Below are 22484 nucleotides of genomic sequence, written 5' to 3'. Positions count from 1 at the left end.
GATGTGATGAGCACCAGGCATTATACTATATGTTGCAAATTGAATTTAAATAAATAAAGAAAGAAGTTAAAAAAAAAGAAGAAGAAGAAGAAGAACTTGCTGGGAATGCGGATTCCAGAAATTCCACCTCAGGGGTATCTGTTACAAGGTCCCCTAGATCACAGTGGTGCGCGGGTGGTTGCTAATCACACGTGAAGAATCGCTGTTGAATGCCTAACTGTTCTGCTTGTGAGGTAGGTAGAGCCCAGCAATTCAAGAAGCACTGGTGTCCTGACGACTGAGTAGTTCTTTGACAAAGCGATGCATATAAATTGAAAGAAAAATTAACTTTCTGCCTTCTTAAATCACCACAAGCGGTGCTCCTAATGGGACGTGTGCACTTGTTGTGCACTGCACAACTTCTCAAAACTTGGAGTCCGATTAGACACTGCCACCCTCACTTCTTATTCACACTAATTTCATAGGGGGCCTGCTTTTTTTTTTTTTTTTTTTTATCACTGCAATTGCTGAGAATCCAGTTTCCTAGAGACATGACACCATTGACGGGAATATAAAGTGACTGCGGAAAATGTGAAGTAGGAGCTAGTAACTCCGACAGCCCCTCACAAGAGTCGAATCATCACTGTGTTTTCCTATCAACGAGCCATCGATACCTCAGGGTACCCCTACGAGTGTGGGGTGGGCCTCCAGGATGCCTCAGCACACGCTTTGGGAATCACGGGCATGAATAGCAGCGGGACCTAAGAGATCGGACGGCCCCAGAGCCGCAGGGGCTCTTCGCAGCAGAGAAGGGACAACTAGACAGATGCTTGAGGATAAGGAGTTGGCCATCCTTGGGAGATGGAAACACTTTCCTATTTCGGGGTGCGTGGCCTCTAGCACGCCAGGTTTCGGCTTCTCCGGGAGCCTAACTGGAATGACTTGTTACTTGCTAGTAAGTGGTATGGTTTAGTTAAGCCCCGAGAGCTTTAAATTTAGAAATGGCTTGGTTTGGTCCTGTTTTGGTTGTTGCACACCTACTATGCACATTCATCAGTACATTTAATCCGCCCGACCACCTGTAAGATACCGTTAACGCTGTTTTCCAGATGGGGAATCTAGGGATTAAACTGGGTAAGACGCTCGCATGCTCTAGACCTTGGACCCAGGTTTAACTGGCTCCGAAGCTCAAGCCCTTGGCTCTGTAAGACAGCATCCCTTTCCTGAGAAACAGCCCATTCAGGTGGCCACCATGTAAGTCTAGAAGGCTCCGCTTGAGAGGCTTGCTCCCTTGTTCAGTAGTCACGTGAGCCAACAGCCTCATGTGTCATGTTTTACCCCCAAAGAGGATAAATAATAGTAACTATGTTGTAGTTAATTGAGAATGAACTGACATGAGGCCTTTGCGCATTAAAAAAAAAAGCCAAATCCATCAGTGATAACTATGGTTATGAGCACATGCAGTGCCATTGGGCAGGTATACACTCCCCACGAACCTGTACGTCAACATTTTAACAGAAGAGATTGTATCAGAAGATAATGGCTGGCTCTATTTTACATTAGGTAGACTCCCCAGTCATTCAGAAAGGTGACAACGCTTTGGAAATAAGATCTCCTCCATAAAACCTCACTGTGACCTTTAGGCGTAGGTGTCATCCCTTTGTACCAGACTGCCGACGGCAAATGGAGATTTTTACATAAAAACCCAATACAAATAAATGGAGGAGATCCCAAGGTACAAAGTAGAGGGAGATTATGACCAGCTCCTCCCTTCCAATAAATTCCAGGTAAAGATAACTCTACCCTCTAGATTCCCCACCTCCCATCCCCAGCGCCCCCCGTGCTGTGTCATTTGGGGAGACCATCAGATCACTGAATCTCTTTGGCCCTCAGTTCCCTCTTTAATACATAGTTCTGTTAAATGGTATCTGTGTTACTCAATATCAATGCAGTTCACCCAAAATCAGCAGATTTTTAATTGACCCTGAATTGTGTTAAGTGTTAAAACTATGAGATGAGAAATACTCTACAAATCAGAATCTTAAGACTGAGTGTGTCTGTGTGTGACAGAGAGAGACTGAGAGACTGGAACCAAAAGCAAGGGATATTTTCTGCCCTTTCTATTTTGGAACTTATATTAAAAGTGACAGCCCTGCTCATACCTCCTGTGCTCCTATTGGTCCAAGTTGAACAATTTTCTTGAGACCCGTTAAAAACAAAATATAGCAATTAACTTTTCCTGTCCCCCATGCTTTAAAAATCTTGGTTTCAGACTGTTAATTACGTGTCAGTGGTTGAAGGAGAGGTGAAAATTAAGGCTCTAACTGAAGTGAAGGTTAAAGAACCTAGGAAAACTTTACTTTTTAATATTTCTATTCCACTTACACACAAGAACACTGATTTGCACCGACTTTTGGGCCTCACAATTGTCCCTAATATCATTCAATATTAGGTATGATTATCATCAGACTATTTTAAACTCTAACTTGAAATATAGATACAGATGCTCCAGATACAACTATCCACGTAGATGCAGCCATGGACACACACAGGTCTAGGTACCCACTGGAGGGCACCAGGCCTCCCCACTATGCCCTGGGATTCCCACCATGGTTCTATCATGTACTAATAAGGCGGGAGGCAAGGCAAGCTGTGCTGTTTCATTTTCTTCCTTTAGTTCCCCACTCCCAATTACTAAAGTCTGGTATTACCATGAAATATTTATTTATTCGTAGGCATATACTTTAACTTAGGGGTGGTTTATGGGGAGTGGGAAAGGAGAGGAAGGGGTGAGGCCTTGTGTTTTGGTGATTTTCATTTCAATTCCCTTTTGACCCTTTAGTGGCAAATGCTCACGTCAGGCAGAGAAAACGAGTGACGCGATTCTCATTAGGGCTACAGGGGTTCGCAGGCTAACATTTACTTGGCTGTGTTTATGGCTCTATGGATGAACGGGTGCATTGTTAACAGGGCACCTATAGGGTTGGAAAAAAAATGCTGTGGCACAGTGAAACCAGAGAAGAGGAAAGCACTCAATTCTTGGTGCTGTTTTGACAGCTGAGAGTTCAAGACTCTCTCTAAACAGAACGATCATGCTAATAAAAGTCCGTGCCTTCAGCCCCTAGTGTGTGCCCGGCGTGGTGTTTGGGGTAGGGGGTGGGAGCTGATGAGACACCGGGAAGATTCATTCTATCTCTTGGAATCTATGGTATCCTTAGTTCCACGCGGTCCTCACGGCGGCACTAGGGGTAGGTCTCATCACCTCCGGTTCATGAATGTGCAAACCCAAGTTTCAGAGACGTCAAGTCACCTGCCTGCAGGGAGAAAGTGTTGGAGTCGGAATCTAAAGCCAAGTCCTTTGACCCCGAAATCCAGTCCTTCTCACTATGATGGGCCGCCTCCCGCCCCAGGTACATCAAGGACACAAGCAATCAGTTCCCTGGTTGCACCTCAATTTTTTTTTTTTTTTCGAGCATTGACTGGTTTCATGGATAGTTCTATGCTCTCTGGCAAATTGATGGTGACTTTAATGCTGAATGAACTCTAACATACATATGGCAACGGCAACACTCGCTGAAGCGAGGAGTGAGCAGAGTTCTCCTGAGTCGCGGGACTCTATGAATCTTCAGAACAACACGTGAGCCATATTATCATTAGGCCGACACAGGTAATTATGAGGAAAGGACATGTTCCATTGACATCCTCATTTCACATGATAAATGGCCAGAACCATCCTCTCCGAATTTCAGTCCTCTGGTCCACTACCAGCCCATCACCTGGGCAGCTGGCGGAAAACATCGACTCCACGCTCTTACTGAGTCAGCACCTCCAGAGGGAGGACAAAACCAAACCCACCTGGGGAACCTGTATTTACAGCCTTTTCCTAGGTCACCTGGGTCTGCAGTACCCAGGTGGGAGCTCCTCCTGAAGACACCTGCCGGGGTGCCATCCCCCTCTTTATTGCTACGGCTGGGATCCTGGAAAGATCAGAACCTCATCCAGCACAGTGGCGGGGGTTGTGAATTCATGTGTTACGTCTCCCCAAAACGGGATGTCTGTGTTTTAACACTTCACCCAGGACATTTCATTTGCATTCCTTTTGTATATACTCAAATACAGTTTTCTTTGTCAGAGTCCAAGAATCTGGCAGAAAAAAAAAAATCTCAATAAAGAGAAATGGTGTCTTATCCCACCACTCCGTGCCACACCCATCCCCCTAGCACAGCCACTTTTTCCTTTTCTTCTGTAAGTACAGGATCCAGCATTTACACAAATTAAAAAAGCTGTGCCTAGAATAATAATTTCCGTAGGCTCAGCAATGCTATTCTTCACTGCATTTGTGTTTGAAATCACAGTCAAACTGAGTGAACCTCCTCCTTCCCTCTGACACAGCCGCTGCGGATTGTGAATTATGGCTAAATACCAAAGTGTTATTTAATGCAGCCGGGAAGGAGTGATGTGAATGATAGCCCATTACCATTTTACACCCAGAGATCAGTCTCCAAGTTCAAGGCTATTCTCTTAGCCATGCCAGAAAAATTACACAGGCCGCTACTAGTTTTTATAACCCCCCTAGGCGATGCTGGAGCGATAAACATGATGGGGATGAAGTCTTGCCATGTGTATCTAACAGCACCGAAGAGAGTGGCTAGTTCAGTGCTGACGCAGCACTCGGCTGATATTACGGGTTTAACACATCACCTAGCTCTTTCCCTGGGTATCTCCTGAGCAGGAGCAGGCTGTGTGTGCATGGTTGCAAGTCTCCATATATCTATACTCTGTTACACGACTGAGCTCCCGCTGTCGTTCTAAAGAGAGAAGGAGAGAAGGAGAGCTTCGCCGTCAGCTCAAACTGTACTGACATGGGGCTGGTTTCTATGGCCTCCGAGCAAGGAGCTGCCCTGCGTAGGCCAAGACTTAAACATCTGCTCTTCCAAATCCACGTTCTTTTTTTTTTTCTTAATAAATTTATTTTTTATTGGTGTTCAATTTGCCAACATACAGAATAACACCCAGTGCTCATCCCATCAAGTGCCCCCTTCAGTGCTCATCACCCAGTCACCCCCATCCACCCGCCCACCTCCCCTTCCACCACCCCTAGTTCGTTTCCCAGAGTTAGGAGTCTCTCATGTTCTGTCTCCCTTTCTGATATTTCCCACTCATTTTTTCTCCTTTCCGCTTTATTCCCTTTCACTATTTTTTATATTCCCCGAATGAATGAGACCATATAATGTTTGTCCTTCTCCAATTGACTTACTTCACTCAGCATAATACCCTCCAGTTCCATCCACGTCAAAGCAAATGGTGGGTATTTGTCATTTCTAATGGCTGAGGAATATTCCAGTGTATACAGAGACCACAGCTTCTTTATCCATCATCTTTCGATGGACACCGAGGCTCCTTCCACAGTTTGGCTACCAAATCCACGTTCTTGAAGTTCCCACCTTGCAGCTCCTTACTCATAGTTTTCAACGACACGTGATGCCCAGCTAGTCCTCTGTGAGCCCAGCATCCATAGCTGATTGGTTCCTTAGTGGACATTTGTCTTCAAGGAAGTCAATCTGCAAGTCCAGGGCGTGCACTGCAGTTAGACTCTGCTGATCCCACCGGAGCACACTGGGTTGGTCAGATCTTTCCAGGGGAATTTGAAAGCTAATTGGAAGACAGGTAGGAGAACCCAAAGGTAGAAATGACAAGATAGGTAGTGGCTGGTTTACTTAGGATAATGACAGAGAACCAGATGGGGGTTAATGCCCTCTTGCTGTGGAGACATGGAAGAGTCAGTGAGGTCAGGAGATATGGAATATTCCTCAGCCATTAGAAATGACAAATACCCACCATTTGCTTTGATGTGGATGGAACTGGAGGGTATGACGCTGAGTGAAGTAAGTCAATCGGAGAAGGACAAACATTATAAGGTCTCATTCATTTGGGGAATATAAAAAATAGTGAAAGGGAATAGAAGGGAAGGGAGAAGAAATGGGTAGGAAATATCAGAAAGGGAGACAGAACACGAAGACTCCTAACTCTGGGAAATGAACTAGGGGTAGTGGAAGGGGAGGAGGGCGGGGTTGGGGGTGAGTGGGTGACGGGCACTGAGGGGGGCACTTGACAGGATGAGCACTGGGTGTTATTCTGTATGTTGGCAAATTGAACACCAATAAAAAATAAATTTATTATTAAAAAAAAGAGTAAACTAAAAAAAAAAAAAGAAAATAGCTACGGACCAACTTTTCAGTTGCTAAACTGGGTTTTCATCTGTGTAAGATGTGACTATATAGGTTTTCCTATATTTTTATACTTCTCTTTATGCGTCGTTTCTTGTTATCTAGTCAGTTTATAGCCGTGCAGTTGCCCTTGGTTTTTCTGGTGCCTGGAGGAACAACTAAGGTTCTATCTTAATTATTTCTGCTGGATGCCTACAATAATTTTGCTGTAAAGTATTTGTTGCCGTTCAATAAATAGCCATTGCTGAATGACTTGAATAACTCTTGGGTTTCTTTTACAACCCAAACTATTTTTTAACTCCAGAAAAAAAAATTGTAAGAGTATGTAGCTGAACGTAACATACCTCGCACAGTAGTTCCTCCAGAGGGTCTCTAGTTTGGAGTTTCAAGGTGAGTTTTGCCACCTAGGATCTTTTTGTGTTTTTGGTAACATCACTCCATTTTTTGGATGGGAGATAGCATCTCTTTACTCTAAGACGGTAAATAACCCTATGGACAAGTGGGATTTCTCTACTTTCACATATTTCTGGTGAATTGGCACAGTGAGCAAAGCTTGAAACTGAGAAGGACAAACCCACATGTGTTAGGGTTCTCCAGAGAAAAAGAACTTATGATAAGGTATCTCTGTGAAGAGATTTATAATAGGATTTGGCTCAAGCAGATATGGAGGCTGACTAGGCCCACAGGCTGCTGTGCACAAGCTGGTGAACCAGGAAAGTCGGCGGGAGTCTGAAGGCCTGAGCCCTGGTAGCCATGGGTATAAAGACCCATAGGCCAACTTCTTGAGAAGCAGGAGCTCTCATGTCCAGGAGCTAGAAGAGATGAACGCCCCAACTTAAGAAGAGAGAGAGGGAAGTTTTCCTTCTTCTTTTTTTTTTTTTTTTTGGAAGTTTTCCTTCTTTTGCCTTCTTGTTCCCAGTTCACTGGATGATGCCCATCCACACTGGTGAGAGCAAATCTCTTTATCCAGTCTACTGAATCAAATGCTAACTTCTTCCAGAAAGTCCTTACAGACACACTCAGAAATACTGTTTTACCAGCTATCTGTGCACCCCTTAGCCCAGTTAAGTTGACACATAAATTTAACTGTCACAACCCACCTGCAAGAAAATCATTATCTGTAAATAAAGATTGCAGCAGAATGGACCCTGACTCGAAATAGGACCTGAATGGTGGAGGGACTCATGATAGAGAAACAGCTTGAATCCCACCCTAACTCTGCAACTGACCTCGCAGAACTCTGGAATAAAGGAAGAAACTCTCGAATTAGGAGTCCGGCATCTCTGCTGTGGGAACCCCTCATAAAAAAGATAGAAGTAGAAGCAAAGTGATTTCCCTACTAATGGGGAAGGAGAAGAGCTCCAGAGGCCTAGCAAGGTCAGAGACCTAGAGATTTTTGCAGTATGTCATGAACTTCGATCTCTGGGCTGCAGTGCAATAGATCAATGTGGGAGGAGGCACACGTTAAAAATGCCTCCCGGAGATACCAGGTCTAACTGCTGGAAAACTGAAAATACTACCATATATATATTTATATATAAAAGTGGGCCTTGCAGACGTAATTAAATTTAGGATTTTTGAGATAGGGATATTATCCTGGATTATCTGAGTGGCCCGGAAGTAGGGTCACAAGTCTTCTTAGAGAGGCAGAGGGAGATATGACACAGAAAGAGAGAAGGCGACTTGGCCACAAGGTAGAGATTGGTTAACATAGGCACAGTCAAGGAATGACTGCGGCCACGTGAAGCTGGAAGAGCCAAAGAACCAATTCTCCCCTAGAGACTGTGGTGTCACGGAACTGCGTTCTCCTGGATTTGTCCCGGTGACACTGGTTTTGGGCCTCTGGCCTCCAGAACTAGAAGAGTAAACATTTCTGTTGGCTTCAGGCCACCACGTTTGCGGTGGGTAATTCATTACAGAAGCCGCAGGAAATGACAAGAGACAAGAACCACCTAAAAGAGGGACCGGAGGTGTCGCAGACACTGAAGCAGAGGGTGGTGATTCCCCACCCAGGGGACTTTGGGAAGGAAAGGGACCTTACCTCTGATGGCAGGCTGGTATATACCGCCTCATTCTTGGTAGTATTTGGAAAGGAAAATCTGAGGAAAGCCTGGATTTTTTTGTTAACCAAATAAATATAGCTTTGAGCCGTAATATTGGGGAGTAATATTGGGGAGTCTCGGTGTGAGTTAGCACGTAAGGCAGCTTGAGCGATAGTGAACATGGGGTTGGCATTACTATTACGTGTCCTTCATAGATTTGCTACGGCAGCTACTTTTATTTTTATTCCTCCCTCCGTCCCTCCCTCCCTCTCTCTTTACTTCTTTGAAAAGCGAGGCGGTGGGTACACAAAAGCTTCATAAATTAAGAAATAGTTGAAATAATTTTTATGAAGGGTTCCTTGGTGGTACCTGGCATTTCCCAAGTCAGGGAAGAGGGATTTTGGAGGGGCCCTCAGGGGTGTCACGCTCTCCGGTGCCCTGGCTTCGTCCGCCCACATTGCTCTTCGGGCTTGCTAGTCCCTTCCTTCTACTCGGAGGTGGACTCTTCACTGCTCCCGACCCAGCTTCAAGCTGCTGCAGATCGCTGGCCCAACGTCAATTCTGTCTTCGCTGTTAAACTCCCTCATCGCACCAGGCTCTGGTCCTCCAAAGCTTGTGGAGCAGTTGTGCCACGTGCATGTATAGGTCTCACTATCAGTCCTCTCTCTACCCCTGATGTTTGATGACGCCATCCCTCTCTAGTGCATAGAAGTGTCATAGATGTCATAGATGTCACTGATGGAAGCTCTCTGGTGCGTTGGGATCCCTGAAAGGTAGAAAAGAGGCCCAAGGTTTCCATACACTCAGAAGTCAGCCTCCACATCTTTATTGATCGTCTTTCAAAACAACTCATTGATGATCTGGCTGATTATGGAAATGGAGTAGGATATTATGGAAGGCTGCCTTCCATAATATCCTACTCCATTTCCATAAATAGAATAAATAGGATGGTTATTAGGTATCGGAGAGTACACCTACAATCCTGTTCACCTCACAGGACCTTATAGAACCTCAGTCCTCAGCTTTCTCGCTGGGTTACGTAGCAGCCAGCTCAAGATCCCTATGATGGGAGTCTCCTATGACCTGTCCTTTTAACCCTCACCCCAAGTCAAAATACCCCCAAATCTCCGCCTTGGCCATAACATGTAGTAGGGGAAAGCTCTATGCAGTCATATGATCTGTAGAAGTATTCCCCAGAATGAAGACTGCCTCCTACGGTGTTGAGCAGAACACTCTAGCAACCTTGGTGCCTGTGTTAGTGGCTGGAGTGAGCCAGGAGATCTGTGAAGGTTTGTAAAAGAAATCAGATCTCACATTTACTTAGAGCTCCCTAGTTTTTGAAGGACTTCTGAAACTTCTCGTGAATCTTCGAAGAGGCAACACACAAGCACTCTTCTTGGAGTTGGAAAGGAGCCCGAGAAATCAGCACAATTCCATCTTTTTTTTTTTAATTTTTAAAATTTTTTTTAAATTTATTTATGATAGTCACAGAGAGAGAGAGAGAGAGAGAGAGGCAGAGACACAGGCAGAGGGAGAAGCAAGCTCCATGCACCGGGAGCCTGACGTGGGATTCGATCCCGGGTCTCCAGGATCGCGCCCTGGGCCAAAGGCAGGTGCTAAACCGCTACGCCCCCCAGGGATCCCCAATTCCATCTTTTTTTTTTTTTAATTTTTTTTTCATTTATTTATGATAGTCACACAGAGAGAGAGAGAGAGAGGCAGAGACATAGGCAGAGGGAGAAGCAGGCTCCATGCACCGGGAGCCTGACGTGGGATTTGATCCGGAGTCTCCAGGATCGCGCCCTGGGCCAAAGGCAGGCGCTAAACCGCTGCGCCACCCAGGGATCCCCAATTCCATCTTTTTTACACAAAGGAGGATAAGTGGCTTGAAGAATGATGATTTGGTTAATACCAGAAACACCTGGGGCCTTGTGATCTTTGCTACCTCTGTAGGATCTTCCTTTTCTCCCCATAATAATATCTGATGGATACTCGTCAGTAACTATTGGTAGAGATGACGATGCCGTCTATCCATCTGGGTCCCAGACCTGTCAAGAGATGTTCCCATTTGTGCCCTATTTACCTGACCACACCATCTCTCCAAACCATTATCTTAAATGTCTTTTTCTGCCTCCTTATCTACTCCTCTCCTCTCCTCGGTAACTTGAGATCTTTGAGGTTGTATCCTTAATTAAAGAATGTTTTTTCCCATCATGACCAGAGAATGAGTCCAAAGGGACATATAAGTAGTGGTGGGGGGGTGGGGGGGAGGACATGGCCTCGACAGTATGACCAGAAGAATGAACAGTGACAAGCACCGGCATGACCAATGTCACAATCAATCACTGACATTCTGCTTGTGGTGAGGAGACTTAATTAAAATCTATGGAACCATGTTGAAAAATACTTTCTAATTTACAAAACGAATGGCTTTCCCCTGCCCTTTTATTTTTTTTTTTTTAAAGATTTTATTTATTTATTCATGATAGTCATACACAGAGAGGAGAGAGAGAGAGAGAGAGAGAGAGAGGCAGAGACATAAGCAGAGGGAGAAGCAGGCTCCATGCAGGGAGCCCGATGTGGGATTCGATCCCGGGTCTCCAGGATTGCGCCCTGGGCCAAAGGCAGGCGCTAAACCGCTGCGCCACCCAGGGATCCCTTCCCCTGCCCTTTTAAAGGTGGGCCCTATTATGATATAGCTTCCCAAACCATAGCTTTCTGTGCTGTAAACCCTTGAAAAAAAATTAGCAGAGGTCGCATAAGCCTAGAAAAGAATAAATAGGATGGTTATTAGGTATCGGAGAGTACACCTGAGCTAGGGTCAACCATATGACTGTCTCTTGAGGCCCCAAGCCGAGCTCAAAATAAAAAATAAAATGCTATCATCTGATCCCCCCTCGGGACGTATCAGTGTATTGGACCTACATACCTTGTTTTCTTTATCTGCAAAATGGACTTGATCATAATTCCCTTGGAGATCTGCTAGGAGCGCTGAATGAGATAAATAAGAAGATTATAGCGTGAAGAATGGAATATAATGAATAAGAGAAGCTATTTACCGCCCCCTCTCCTTGCCCCTCATGTATCTCCTTTGCCTCCCCTCCTTCTCCCTTCTGTGAATTTGATCAAATGATCTGGAAAACAGTAATGCATCTGCCTGGGGGGGCCTCCAGGCGTGACTTCTGGGATGCAGAGAGAATCTGAATCACCAAACCACCACATGCATAGCAGAGAGAGGAAAAGGCCCTGCATAAGCTGATGCAGCCTTTTGGCTTCTGGTCGAAGTTGCAAATACATCTACTCCCCAGTGAGCCCAGGAGCGATATTTGTGGACTTAAGTTTCTCTTTATACCCACTCTGACTTACTGAGCGCTTCTTAATACCTAGAATACATATTCTCAGCAGGTAAACAAAGATTTTCCTTCATTTCCATAACAGAAATAAATATGTATCCAAAACTCACTTTTATGTGAGGGAGACACATACCAAAGAAGAACAGACACACAACAATCAGAAAAAGTAGTGGTCAGTGAAATGGTTAAGAAAGTAAATCATGGAGAGCCTTACATTTAGTTATTTATCCTTATATTCAAGGGCTTATGAAATAAAAGCAACTTCTGTGAATAAGGAATAGTAGAAATATTATAAATTGAAAATAAGATTGTCATATCTGATTAAGAACAGTTTATTTTTTAATTTTTTTTAAATTTTCATTTTTAAAGATTTTATTTATTTATTCATGAGAGACACATATATATAAAATATCTATGTATCTATATATCTCTATCTATCTATCATCTATCTGTCTATCTATCTATCTATCTATCTATCTATCTATCTATCTATCTATCTTCTATCTATAGAGAGAGAGGCAGAGACACAGGCAGAGGGAGAAGCAGGCTCCATGCAAGGAGCCTGACGCGGGACTCCATCCTGGGTTTCTAGGATCACACCCTGGACTGAAGGAGACGCTAAACCCCTGAGCCACCGGGGCTGTCCCTGATTAAGAACAGTTTAAAAATATACAAAGGACTCTTAAAATGCAACAATAAGAAAACAAAAAACCTAGTTAAGAAATGGGTCAGAGCTCTTAACAGAGACGTCACCAAGGGAGACAGATGGCAGATAAGCATCAGAAAAGATGCTTGGCATCATGTGTCATAAGGAAAATGCAAATCAAACAACATTGAGATGCCACTGAATACCTATTAGAATGACCAAAATCTGGCACCAAATGCTGGCAAGGAAGCCGCTATGTGATTTAGGATCCCTATAGTTCCACGACCCCGTGTGGTCTCTAGGTCTTGGTCCATAACCTGTGCTTCCCCCTCAAACTTCTTACACCCCCGCCTATTCCCTGCTGACCTCTCCTTTCCTACTTCTTTCAGAAAATGCTGACCATCTGATGGTATTCCCACATTTTACCTCCACCAAGCCCTTAACTGTACCTACAGCAGCACCCATATTTTCTCATTAAAACAGACTTTGAGGTCTATCAAAGGTCAGTGCCTCCTCTAATGCATCGCATCCCAATGGGTTTTCTTTGCTTATGTCTTTGTCCCCGTGGCAGACATTTATTTTCACCATCCGGTACCTTCCTCTCCTTGCCTTCCTCTTCTTTGCCACTATCAGCAAAAGAGCGTGATGGGGAAGCACTCGTCTCAGAAACAAAGCGAGGGGTTAGTGAGGTGTTCTTTGAAACCCTCCGGTGCCCTAAGGTTGTCTCTCTCCTGGCCTTGGCAGTGAAGTCTTGGAAGAATTGCCTCCCTGGGGCCGCCCCGCTCCTTCCCTCTTGTCCCCCAGCCCGGTCTCCTGGCCTCCCTCTAATCACTGTGCTGAAATCTTTACCATCTTTGATGTTTTCAAGACCAAGCAACATTTGTCAGACCTGCATTTCCTTGTTAATCCCCCAGTGTAGTCGGCCTGGTGGACTTTTTTTTTTTTTTTTAAAGACTCTCCAGAAAACAAAATATAAAAAAAAATAAAAATAAAAAAAATAAAGACTCTCTCCAGGTTGGTTTTATTGACTCGTTGCTCGCGACTCTTGCTTTATTTTCCTGCCTTGTCCAAACCATCTACTCAGTTTCGCAAGTGTCTGCGTAGGCCCAGGCCGAGCCTGGGGTCCTCTTCCTCTCTTTCTCTGAACTACGGACTCAGATCTTCTCCAGGGGTTTCAACACCACTTTCTGGTGGTGATGCCCAAATGCCTTTTCTCAAGTTAGGACTTCTCCTGGAGCTCTTGGTCCATGTCCAGGTATCCAACTGTTTCCTTGCCATTCTTGGAACCTTGATCTCTGACTCCTGCTTCTCCCAAAAAAACCCACCCAGTCCTCCCCAGGGTTTTTTTTTTTTGCATATCAGCGAATGACAGGTGACTATTTCCCCAGTCACTTAAGCCCAACGTGTAAAAGAAGGGAAGGGAGAAGAAATGCATAGGAAATATCAGAAAGGGAGACAAAACATGAAGACTCCTAACTCTGGGAAAAGAACTAGGGGTGGTGGAAGGGGAGGAGAGTGGGGGTGGGGGTGACTGGGTAATGGGCACTGAGGGGGGCACTTGATGGGATGAGCACTGGGTGTTATTCTGTATGTTGGCAAATTGAACACCAATAAAAAATAAATTTATTATTTTAAAAAATGAAAAAAAATAAAAGAAAGGCCTGATTTCAGTTTTTTTTTTTTCTTTCCAGAGTGGCCTCCTCTGCACCCTATGCAAGTTTTATCAGTTCTCCCTTCAGAATGTCTCAGATCTGACCACTTTCCCCTGATTCCATCTCCCCTCCTCTCACCAGCGCAGGATCACGTGATGTGTAGACTCTCATAGTAGCTTTCTAAATACTGGTTTCTCTGCTTCGGCCTTTACCTCTGTTGGGTTCCATTTGCTGCGCAGCAGAGGCGTCTTTTCAAAATGCAGATCGTCTTCCATCATCCTCTTGCCCCTCCTTTCCACTGCACGTAGAATAAAATCCCAACTCTTCCCAAGGCCTGTTCTCCGTGTGTCCCTCTGGCCTCTTTGTGCTTTGTCTTTCCTTTGCTCACACACTTGGCACCTGATTTCCTTTGTTGTTTTGTTCTGTGATCTTCTCAACTTGAGGTTTCTTAGCTTTTTTTTTTTTTTTTTTTTTTTTTTTTTGTAGCAGGTGCTTCTTTATCCCCCAGATCTTACCTAAAACACCACCCACCTCAGGACTTGGTCTCCACCACTGTATCTAGGGTAGCTTTCCTTACTCTCACATTTTTAACCATCTCGCGCATTTGTTTCTTTTCTTTTACTCATTCCACATACACATGTAGAATGAGAGCCTCTTAAAAGCATGGGCTTTTAGGTTAACTAAAACTCAGTCTATTTGCACCACCTGTAATCAGCACATAAAATAGTCATTTAATATTGCAAAATTAACATGTATATCAAAATAGATCATTTCAACATGTGTAAAGTATATCTTAGTATTTTTTATTTTCCTTATATGTGTATCTTTTTCTTTCTTTTTTTTTTTTGTGTGTATCTTTTTCATTAGGAATAATTTTTGAGCTTAAATGTCTCTCTGGAAGGAATTGATATGTTATTGAGTCCCCCCCCCTTTTTTAAATATGATCTACCAAACACTTCATGTCTTATATAAACAGATTTCTTGATATTAAACCATCCTTCATTTTTAGTGTCCACTCTAGCTGTTTCAGGTTTTGTTAATGTTTTAACGCCTCGGTGTATTCTATTTGGTGATCTTTTATTTAAGGTTTTCATACAGACAGCATGAGATTAATTATAGCCAAAAATTTACAGTCCCTTATGGTTGAGTTTTATTGCTCACTGGGCCATTTCTTACATCACGAGAGCAGTGATTCTCAACTGAGTGAGAGTGTGTCTTTCACGTGACATTTAACAATATCGGGAGAAATTGTGGTCTTAATTGGGGGAAAGGGAGGAAAGAGGCACTACTGAAATCTAGAGGGTTTCTGCTGCTAAATGTCTCATGATGCACAGGACAAACCCCCACAACGAGGAATCATGTGGCCTGAATGTCTGTCTACTACCGTTGAGCTATCTTGCTCAGGATTAATACCTCTTCCTTCTTGTGTAGATCTGCTTGGGGCATAAATGCCTCCAGCCCGGGGAGATACCCAGGCTCAGCCCACAAGGAGTCTGCTTGTGTAGGAGCGTTCTTTTTTTTTTTTTTTTTTTTTAATTTTTTTATTTATTTATGATAGTCACACAGAGAGAGAGAGAGAGGCAGAGACTTAGGCAGAGGGAGAAGCAGGCTCCATGCACCGGGAGCCCGACGTGGGATTCGATCCTGGGTCTCCAGGATCACGCCCTGGGCCAAAGGCAGGCGCTAAACCGCTGCGCCACCCAGGGATCCCTGTAGGAGCGTTCTTGACAGAAACTTTAACTGGGATAAATAGCCTTAATTGGGGCAGGTGAAATAAAGCTCATCAGGCGAATTGAGAGTATTTCAAATTACTATGACCTGCATTTGGGCCTACCGAATTCAGTTTGCATATTCACACCCAGATTGTGCACTTCTTTATAGTACTTGGGGTCCCAGTTGAAATAACAAAGGATTGATACCACTGAAGGCTGCGGCCTCTGGCTGCCTCCTCCTCTCTCCCCCAGCCTTAAAGATCTCAATTTTCCCCGGGGCAGTGCAGCATAGAACATCCTAATTCTGTTCTAGGATATTAATCCCATCATATTCATTTGTTGTGGTTGGTTATTTTATGACTAGGCTCTGTTGTAAATTCCTCAAGAATATTAACTAATTAGTTATTAAAAACTCCTATTAAGAGATACAGCCATAATCTTTAACTGTGGGGAACCCAAGACAAAGAAAGATTAGGTGACTCATCCAAGGTCATAAGATCATAAAGCTAGTAGACCACCAAGGCAGTTTGGCTTAAGATTTCATGGCTTCTCATCACTGCTCTTTTGCCTTTCCTAGCAAAATTGTAATTAAATTAATAAGATTAAAAAACCCCATTAATGTGAATGTTTAAGAGAAGAAATTGTTTGGATTATGATTTCTTTGCCTTGCTCATTTACGTATTTTTTATCATATTCTAACACCCACTTGTACAAAGAGATAGCAGACACTTAAAGTGTTTCAGGAAAATAAACACAATAATCAGGGATAAGCAGCTTAAAATTGAGAAAATCTATTTACTTACGTTTTAAATATGAAACATAAACAAATACTGCCTTTTTTAAAGCTGCAAAGCGGCTCAGTTGCAGAGCCAACACCATAAGTAATAACAATGACCATAATGGCTAGTTTATTAAGGTCCCTACTATGTGTCAGCTGTTACGCCAGCCCTATTATACACCTTTATTTACATTGCACATTCAAAGCTAATTATATGAGATGGAAACTATTATTTTGTCCGTTTTAGAGATGAGGACTCTAAGATCATTTTTGTTTGGTTGGTTTTTTAAAGACTTTATTTATTTGAGAGAGAGAGAGAGAGAGAGTGTGTGCATGCACATGTGAGCATGGTGAGGAGCAGGGGGGAGGAGCAGAAGGTTCTGCAGAAGCAGAGGGAGAGGGAGAGGGAGAGGGAGAAGCAGACCCTGCTAAGCCCAGCCGGGGCTCCATCCCAGGACTCTGGATTAAGAATCAGTTGCTTAACTGACTGAGCCACCCAGGCGCCCTGGGAACCTAACATTATAAGAGATAAGTTGACCCATTTGAGCTTATCCAGCTTGTACATGGTGAAGCAGGATTTTGCCTTTGTGTTCCCCCTCCCCCTTCAAAGCCTCTCATGCTTTTGACGACAGCAGCCTTCATCAAAATGTTGCATTTGGAACATGGTTTGTGATCACAAAATTAAGAAATTCCCCCCACCCTGAACCCTTGACTAACCAGAAGAGTTAGTTAGGATGATGGCAATGCCAATTGGTGGCATTCCCCATCAGCAGTTTGAAGGGATGTGAGTCGGAATCTTCCTCCTTTGTTAGAGGAAGATCATATTCTGAAGGCAGCCTCTCCTGGAGTAACTGCAAGGGCTTTATTTCTATATCCATTTCTTAGGGTTGAACGGAGGCTTTATAAAATCCTAATTTTATATAATTGCTTTCAGTATTTATTAAGCATCCTAGCAAGGGGGAACCAAAGTCATTGCTGAGTACCCACACACCTGGAAAAAAGGAAAATGAGGGCTAGCATCTTTTCCTAATGGTATTTGGTATTAGTTCACAAGCCTCGATTTGATTTCAGATGTTCTGATTTCTGTTAATGACCGTTGATGAAAACAAACCATAAAAAACGATAAGCAAAAAACAAAAACAAAAACAAAAACAAAAACAAAAACAAAACAAAACAAAAAAACAAAAACAAAAACAAAAAAAAAACCAGATAAGCATTCACAAATTTGAACTTTGGCACTTGTAAAATTAGGTAAGATTTAGAAGGGAAAAAAAAAGAATGACTTCTATAGAAATTAGTTCAGTTTTGCTGGCTTATCCCCAGTCGCCATCTTTTGAAAGGTCAGAAAATCCTTGAGAAGATTCAGATTCATGAGCAAAGTGAGCTCCTAGAAGCTGGGGATTTGACAGGGCTAGAAGGCCAAGTTGGAAGGGTAAGTTCTAAAATGGAGAAATGAAAGAGACGGTGAGGGAGAAAGGTGGCCTCGAAATATGAGGAACCAGGATATTTGCCAACAACAGAGGTGGGATAAGCCAACATCCTTCCTGTGGAAGTCAGCCAGCAGGTGAATGGCTTGGCTGCGCTGCTCCAGAGAACTGAGGCAGGCCCTTTAAAAAATTATTTACGTATTTAAAATCAATTAATGAGCATATAATGTATTATTAGTTTCAGAGGTAGAGTCAGTGATTCATCAGTTGCATGTAACACCCACTGCTCATCATGTCACGTGCCCTCCTTAATGTCCGTCACCCAGTTACCCCATCACCCACTCCCCTCCCTCCAGCGACCCTGTTTGTTTCCTGGACTTAAAAGTCTCTTATAGTTTGTCTTCCTCTCTGAGTTCATTTTCTTTTATTTTTCCTTTCCTTCCCCTATGTTCATCAGTTTTGTTTCTTAAATTCTGCATGTGAGTGAAATCATATGATAATTGTCTTTCTCCGACTTATTTTGCTCAGAATGATTCCCTCTGGTTCCATCCACGTCATTCCAAATGACAAGATTCCACTTTTTTGATGGCTGAGTAATATTCCCTTGTATATATACTCCCTATCTTTATCCGTTCATCTGTTGATGGACATCTGGGCTCCTTCCACAGTTTGGCTACTGCGGACATCGCTGCTATGAACATTGGGGTGCAGGTGCCCCTGTGAATCTCTCTGTGTGTGTATCCCTTGGATAAATACCTAACAGTCAAATTGCTGGGCAGTAGGGCAACTCTGAAAAACACTATGGAGGTTCCTGAAAAAGTTAAAAATAAAGGCAGGCACTTTTTAAAGAGGTCCAACTTAAAACAAGATCTTCAGATTCCACCTCCAATAAAATACAACCACCCCTGAATCCCATCTCATCTACCACCACCCCTCCAAAAAAAGAAAAAAAAAATAATGTTTATCAGGAAGCATTAGCCTTGGAAGGGACTTAATCTTGCAAATGAAAGCAACAAAGTTGTCAAGTGTAGACAAGGCACTAAGCTGCTTGCAACAATATTTGCTCACATTATCCACATCTAGTAGGAGATGTTATTTTCTTGTTTATTATGTACTTCATGCTCTTGCAAGATTAGTTTCGGATTTTCTCTTAACTTTGGTGCCTTACATTTGGAAATGTAACTTTGCGTTAAAGGAGGTTTTTCATTTAATTAAGGAATGCATTCTAGAGCTTGACTGCTAATTAAAATCCAACATTTGCTTAACGTGGATGGGTTAATAATTATAGGAAAATCTTATTATTTTTTTTGTACTTCATGATTGAGTTGCTGTTTAATTTTGTACTCAATATTGTGATTAAATATGTTGCTGTATTTGATTTTGTCTCGTTTTTGAAAATAAGAGAGTAAAAAGGGTTCCCTTGTTTTTTAAGAAAATTTGCCTGCGTAACTCTTGTATTCCACTTGATCATCTTAAGGCGACACCTGAGTTTTCCGTCAAACCGATGTCTGTGCCCCAAATATCATTTGCTCTTTCTCTAAGCTGTCTCATGCCATTATTATAGATCAGTGTTAAATTTGTTTGATCGGCTTACATTCATTGAGTGTCTTTTTGATCTTAGGCTAAGTCATGCAGGTGGAGAAATAGCCAAATATATATATATATATATATATATATATATATATATATATATATATATATAGTCCTGAAGAAGCTCACCACCTACTAAGAGAGACAGACAAGTGAAAAAGTCTTTAGAAAATCATATAATGTGTACAATAAAAGCATGGGTTATATTTGAGGAGCAGAGGAGTCATGGCTTTAGAAATTATCTGAAAAGTTATGTCACAACCAACTTTTCTCAGTTGGCATCCTCCCCTTTCATGTGACTTATTACTTTAAATCTCTTACTTTAGATTTATGACACAATCTCTAGTCCTTTTTCTTACAACTTCTATTTGCCAGTCAATTATATAAGTAAAATTGGCTAACGGTATGTGTAATTTCAGTGGAACGAAACACCAAGGCATCTGGCTTTTAAACCAACATATTTAAACTCAGCAGTTTTGTGCCTTTGATGTAGGGTTCAGATGTCAAGCTAATGTTTAGATGAAGATCAAATAGTCATAGTAACAGATGCTGCCTAGAGAGCCTCCGTGTTACACAATCCGTTCATACAGTAAGGAGGTCTCTTTACAGTGGACAGTGGTCATTGTGTACAATAAAAATTTAGAATTACGTAATAACTTTTCCAGGTATTTTTTGGAGAAAGTGAGTTTTTTTTTTAAACATTAGCTGGACCATGGGGAGGTCCAGCTTCTATTCCTTGTTTAGCAGATTAACGCACTGATACACGTCTAAAATATGCCAACTGGAATGATGCCTGCCTTCTACCTTGTTTTTCACCTGGTCAAGTAATTTTCTCTCTGAAAGTCAGCCAGGCATATGGGAAAAGCTATTTTTCCAAATTTCAACCTTATGGCAGCATCATGTAAATGGCCTCTGAACATTATTATGTAATACAATGTGTAATGTGTTAATAATGCAAAAAGAGTAAAACATTTTCCTCCAAACACACACACACACACACACACACACACACACACACAAATAAACAAAATAAAATATTCCTCGGGGCAAAATATTAAGCCTTCAATATTTCTCCACCCCCCCCTCAAAAAAAACAAACAAACAAATCATTGAAAATTTTAGGTAGGATGTGAAGAATATATTTGAAGGGAGAAATAGGTACTCTATATGACATTAGCTATGATACTCGTGGTTATGAATACATATATTCTTGGTAATGCTATTTATAATAAGAAATGATAGAAAGCATCCTCAAAGACTGAAGAGAGAATACTGGTAAGTTAAAATGACCAATCCTTCAGTGGAACACTGTATAACTATTTAAACTCATATTTTGTAAGAGTATACAACCACATATTAAATTTTCTCTTAATAGTAAGTGAATGAAGCGACAGTACATACATAGTATAGTTGCAACTATGTAAAGAAATTAAAGATAAGAGGAAAACCAGTATTATGCAGAAAACATGATGGAACAAAATTCGCCAAAATATTAACTCATTCATTTATAATTCATTTATCATTTTATTCACTTATACATTTACTTACATGATATTTATAAGGGGCCTTAATGCTATATTTAGCAAGTAGATGTTGAGAATATAGTAAAGACAATAAGACAAACCTTGAGATTATGAATCATACTTTTATCTGATTCTGACTGTAAGGTTTTAATACTCTGGCCTTTGAATTTGTTATTCTTTCTATAAAATGTGTAGATTTTTTTAAAAAAATGTGTAGATTTTTTTAATGATGGAAAAAATTATTTTTTTTCCATTATTGAAAAATGGGGGGAAAAATTTACAACTAAAACAAAACACAAAAACAGAAATATTTTCTCTGTATCACAGATTTTCCTAAACCTGGATTTTGAGCCTGGCTAACTGATAGTCTACAGATACAGTGGAGTTTCATTAGTGTTGGAAGAGACAATAAATTTTGTTGTCAAGTGAAATCCCAGAGGAAAGTCCTTGGCAACATCTAATGACCTAACCTGAAATGGATCCAAGGTGATTGCAAATCTATAGCTTAGCTCTTATGAAAAACATATTAGAAACGTTAAGAATTCAAAGTGTTAGTAGCTATTTAGCCACAAAGGCCACACTGACTAACTTAGATTTGTCTCAGTGATATCAGATCTCAAAAAACCAAAACCAAACCAAAAACCCTAAAAAACAAAACAAAACTAAAAAACCTAGTTACTCAACATCAAAACACTGTTTTACCAATTTTCTCTGCTGAACCCACATACTTTTTCTACCATTTAATGAATAACATTCGCCAGTCCTATTATAATATCATAATCTCGTGGCTCAGTCCTATCTCAGTTCTAGTCCTTGATAAAGAATGCCCAGACACCTGCTCATCCACCTTTCCCATACGTATCTCCAGCCTGGGAACGCGGGATCCCCTCCTAGAGAACATCCACTACGTTTATCACACTTGCCAGAGAGGTTTCAAAATTGCCTTTCTCACTTCACAGACCAAAGTGGCCAATACAGAGCATCAGCGGGCTCCCTGAATACCTCCTTACCGGTCTCCTCTTTGTTCCCAGAATCTGGCATTCCTTCCCTCCCACATCATGTTCCCTGAGTTCAAACCCCAGTGCTTTAGATGCCATTATCCTCAGGCTGCAGTCTTGAGTCACATACCCCATACCTCAAAGAAATATGGGCCAGGGGTGTGTTCCTATCTTTTACCCACAACTTCTCTATGCACTGCTTTCTCTCTTTTTCTGGAACCTCTTGACTATTTGAATTCCCACCCTGGTAAGTTCTTCTGAGGTTCACATTAGATGTGGTAAGCCAGCTGCCAACCGCCCAGCTCAGATGGAGTAAATGAAGAATGAAGCCATAGCTTTCTGTTCCATTGGGAATTGCCTTCTGTTCTACGTTGTGAGGTATGGCAGGGGGGTAGGATTTTTCCCCCCATTGAATGAGCTTCAAGTCAGGTCAAATAATGACAATGCCATATGAATGGGGCTCTCCCAGGAAGGTCTGAGATGCTTCAAACAGTAACAGTGCTCCTGAGATGGGACTTTTTAACGAGGTCCAAGCCCCGTCTGCCCCTTCTGTGGTT

Source organism: Canis aureus, chromosome 21 (genome assembly GCF_053574225.1).
Source record: "Canis aureus isolate CA01 chromosome 21, VMU_Caureus_v.1.0, whole genome shotgun sequence".
NCBI lineage: Eukaryota > Metazoa > Chordata > Mammalia > Carnivora > Canidae > Canis > Canis aureus.
Note: the sequence above shows the minus strand (reverse complement) of the source record.